This window comes from Octopus bimaculoides, chromosome 2, assembly GCF_001194135.2.
Source record: "Octopus bimaculoides isolate UCB-OBI-ISO-001 chromosome 2, ASM119413v2, whole genome shotgun sequence".
Taxonomy (NCBI): Eukaryota; Metazoa; Mollusca; class Cephalopoda; order Octopoda; family Octopodidae; genus Octopus; species Octopus bimaculoides.
Window position 1 is genome coordinate 70896489 of NC_068982.1, and position 4871 is coordinate 70901359.

The following is a 4871-nucleotide window of genomic DNA, read 5'->3' on the forward strand; positions in this document are numbered from 1 at the left end:
TATATATATATATATATATATATATATATATATATATATAATACAAAGAATATATATACATGTATACACACATATATGTACATACTTACATCTACATGTGTATATACATGCATATCAGGGTACAGGACGTTAGAACAATAAACTACAGACAACGGAACGAACACATAGGAAAACGGAAAGCCACTTGGAATATCCTTTCATCAGCTGTCTCTATTCTATCTAGACGTTTCGAAGACAAGACAGAACGTACTCTAGAATAGTCTCTTCCTGAGTAGTGGATCAACCCACTACACAGAGGATTCCAAGGTGGCAAACACAAACCAAGACAGGAAAAAATGAACAGTGAAAACAACATTCAAAAGCCGTAATATATATATATATATGTATGTATATATTTGTGTGTCTGTGTTTCTTCGCCCCCATCACTTGACAACCGACGTTGGTGGTGTGTTTACGTCCCTGTAACTTAGCAGTTCAGCGAAAGAAACTCATAGAATAAGTACTAGGCTTACAAAGAATAAGTCCTGGGGTCGATTTGTTCAACTATAGGCGGTGCTCCAGCATGGCCGCAATCAGATGACTGAAACCAGTAAAAGAATAAACGAATATAAATCATGGATTAAGTCAACAAATCAGTCCAAGGGTAGGTATTTATATTAATTGACATTTTTTTTTCATATCAACTATCAATGTATTCAGGTCAAAAATAAAATCAGAATTAAGAATCTACTGAATGGCTACTAAATCAACTTACAAACAGCATTATTATCATTCAGATGATTTTTTTTTTTTTCAAGAAATTGCTGGCTAACTGTCTGAAAACTAAATGGATCAGTGCACAATCCATAGATTGTACGAAGTCTAAAGCTATATAACCCTATTGATTCAGTGAAAACAAAAGCAAAAATTACATAAAAGGAAAGAGAATGATGTGATCCAGTACCTCTCTGTGACTGATGTAAAAACCAAAACTGAGTGGTCTGTCTTTGCACTGGTAGACAGAAATAGCTGGAAATAGCAAAAATAAAAAAAAAGAGAAAATGAAAATATTGCTAGAGAAGCAATAAGTTCTTTACATTGATTTTCTATGTTAGTGTTCCAGTTAAGTGCAAGACCTTGATTGCCAATATCTGTTATCAAATCTCAAGAAATAAACCAACCAATTTTTTTTTTTTTTCTCTTCATGGCTGTGCGGTTAATAAGTAGATTCAGCTCCAGTGCCATTGTGTGGTACTTTGGGCGAGTGTCTTATGCTATAGCCCTGGGCCAACCAGAGCTTTGTGAATGGATTTGGTTGACTGAAACTGAAAGAAGCCTGTCATGTATACATGTGTGTGTGTGTGCGCGCACGCGCGTGTGTGTGTGTGTGTGTGGATATATAGTGACTGCTCCATTGTTGGTAGGATCAACAAAGTACTCCATCTAATGAGAGATATATAAAGAAGTAAGGTAAAGGCCCCCTTCGGTCATGAATGACCATGGGATTGCACCTAGAAGGTTGTTTATGGAAGACCAGCAGTCATTTATGCATACCAACAGTCACTTATGCATACCAGCCTCCCCTCTCCATGTGACCGATGTTATCCAAAGGAAAAGCAAAGGCTGATACAGCTTGGCATCAGTGATGCTGCAACTCATTTCTACAGCTGAGTGAACTGGAGCAACATGAAAAACAGTGTCTTGCTCAAGAACACAACACACAGCCCAATCTGAGAATCAAACTCACTATCTCATGATTGTGAGCCCAATGCTCTAACTTACTATACCATTTAATAAACACTGGATTTAGCTTTTATAAGTTTCATGCTCAGATTAGTACAGTAATCAAATGGGCTTGTATAGCATGCTGTCTAATGTCCTGCAAGTTCAAAGCAGGAAAAGTTTTCCTTTTCTGTTTTCTAAACCTGAGCAACTACTGGATAGTACACAGCATACTATACAAGCTCATTCAATTACTGTACAATCTGAGCTTGAAACTTATAATCACTCACATGTAGATCCTGTGTTTATTAAACGTGTGTGTGTGTAATAATCATCATTTAACGTCTGTTTTCCATGCTGGCATGGGTTAGACAGTTTGACAAGAGCTGTTCAAGCTCCCTGTCTGTTTTGGTATGGTTTCTACAACTGTATGCCCTTCCTAACACCAACCACTTTACAGAGTGTACTGGGTGCTTTTACACAGAACCAGAATGGGTGCTTTTTACACAGCAGCAGCACCTACAAGCCTGAGAGATTAGGGATGCTCAGTTGGAGGAGGTTGCAGGAGACAAGTCTGTATGCAAGGACAACCACGCTTTTACTTAGCTTGACATGTCTTTTCAAGTACAGGACATATATATATATATGTATACATATATATATATATATATATATATATATATATATATATATATATATCTGTCCTAGGTATGACTTTAAACTGCATTCCCATAGTGGGGTTCTAATTCAGGAGTTCCAGGGTTTTGGGAAGTGTGGAACCACCTCTTAGCCACTGTTGCTCCCAGATGTAGTCAGTCCTGGAGTAGTAGCACCGGGTCAGGGTCCCAGCTATGAGTTAATTAGCATTTCCTTCCAGGAAACGGTCACTCACAGACACTCCAAGCAACCCAGGGCAGATGAGCTCCTTCAGCTCTTTAGCTGCTCATCTAAGAGAAGGTAACTCCATACAAATCTTGCATCCTGATAACTCTTAGAGTTTCTGGCACTTGTTGCACCAGATCAATACAAATTTGATGGACGAGAGAGTGGGACTGGCTCTACACAAACTATGCCTACTGTAATAATAAATTCTTACTATCATGTGAGGGTAATTTATTGAGTGCTTAGAAAAGGCTAAGGGAGTTTTATGTTAATGTGTGTTGGCACTGTCACTCATGACGTCGAGGGTTCCAGTTGATCCGATCAATGGAACAGCCTGCTCATGAAATTAACGTGCAAGTGGCTGAGCACTCCACACACACACGTGTACCCTTAACGTAGTTCTCGGGGATATTCAGCGTGATACAGTGTGACAAGGCTGACCCTTTGAATTACAGGCACAACAGAAACAGGAAGTAAGAGTGAGAGAAAGTTGTGGTGAAAGAGTACAGCAGGGTTCGCCACCATCCCCTGCCGGAGCCTCGTGGAGCTTTAGGTGTTTTCGCTCAATAAACACTCACAACGCTCGGTCTGGGAATCGAAACTGCGATCCTATGACCGCAAGTCCGCTGCCCTAACCACTGGGCCATTGTGCCTCCACTACGGCTAAGGAAGTAAACCCCTAAGATAAAGATGTAGTTACACTTAATTAAGAACTGGTGTCCCCCATTGCTCTGTGGATGCTGCAAACTTTTTGACTTGTCTTTCCTTTGTGGTGTATCCATGAATGAAGGGCCATGGAAAGAAAGATTAATTCTCTGAATGTAGTTTTGGGGACTTTTTTTTTTGAGGTTTCTCAGTAAACACTTATACAGTTAATCATCATCATCGTCATTGTCGTTTAACATCCGCTTTCCATGCTAGCATGGGTTGGACGATTTGACTGAGGATTGGTGGACCAGGAGGCAACACCAGGCTCCAATCTGATTTGGCAGTTTCTACAGCTGGATGCCCTTCCTAACGCCAACCACTCCGAGAGTGTAGTGGGTGCTTTTATGTGCCACTGGCATGAGGGCCAGTCAGGCGGGTACTGGAAACGGCCACGCTCGAAATGGTGTATTCTATGTGCCACCTGCACAAGGGCCAGTCCAGGGGCACTGGCAACGATCTCGCTCAGATGTCTTACTGGCAAAGGCCACGCTCGAAATGGTGTATTACGTGTCACCTGCACAGGAGCCAGTCCATCTGCACTGGCAATGATCTCGCTCGAATGTCTTTTCACGTGCCACTGGCACAAGTGCCAGGAGGGCAACGTTGGTAACGATCATGCTGGTGCTATTTACGTGCCACAGGCACAGAAGCCAGACAGCTGCTCTGGTAACAATCATAAAAAAATATAAATCTCTGCTGGTCATTTTCTTTTTTTAACTTCCTAACCTCAGACGATTTGGCTGAGCCATTAGAACATAACATAAGGATACCTCATTGCATTTGTTCTAACTCTGCTCTCTTGAGATCAAATCCTGTCTAGGTCAACTTTGCTTTCATCTTTTTGGAATGGAGAAATAAAGTACCAATCCAAAGAAATGGATTGGTGGAGTTGTTTGATAGTCAGGCAAGATGTCTTATAGTATCTGCCCTACTTGTTAGGGGTTCTAACAGCAATGCTTGTTATTACACTGGTGCCAAGGTGTATTGGCCCAAGTTGGCAACCATGCTCTTCATCAGTAACATAGGGAGAAGAGGAGATGTTCATGCATGGACAACTGCTAGTCTTCTTTAAAATGTCTGGCCTTGGCTTGTACACATAAAAGCTTGACTGACAGAGTCCCTCCACTCTTGTCAACAATCTCGAACATCCTGTTAACAAATGATCTTGAGAAAAACATGGTTGTTTTTAAATTCAAACCAGTCTGGCCTTGAGTTTTCAATTGACACTGCAAACATGTGATAGAAAATTATTTTGATTTTAAATTTGGGATGAAAAATATATCGTATATCGTATAATTGTAGGAACTAATGTGAAAATATTCCATTGCAGTTTGGTTTTCCATAGAAACTTTTTAAACTATAAACAATACTTTTTTACTTGTTTCAGTCATTTGACTGTGGCCATGCTGGAGCACCACCTTTAGTCGAGCAACTCAACCCCATGACTTATTCTTTGTAAGCCTAGTACTTATTCTATTGGTCTCTTTTGCCAGACCGCTAAGTTATGGGGACGTAAACACACCAGCATCGGTTGTCAAGCGATGTTGGGAGGGACAAACACAGACACACAAACATATACA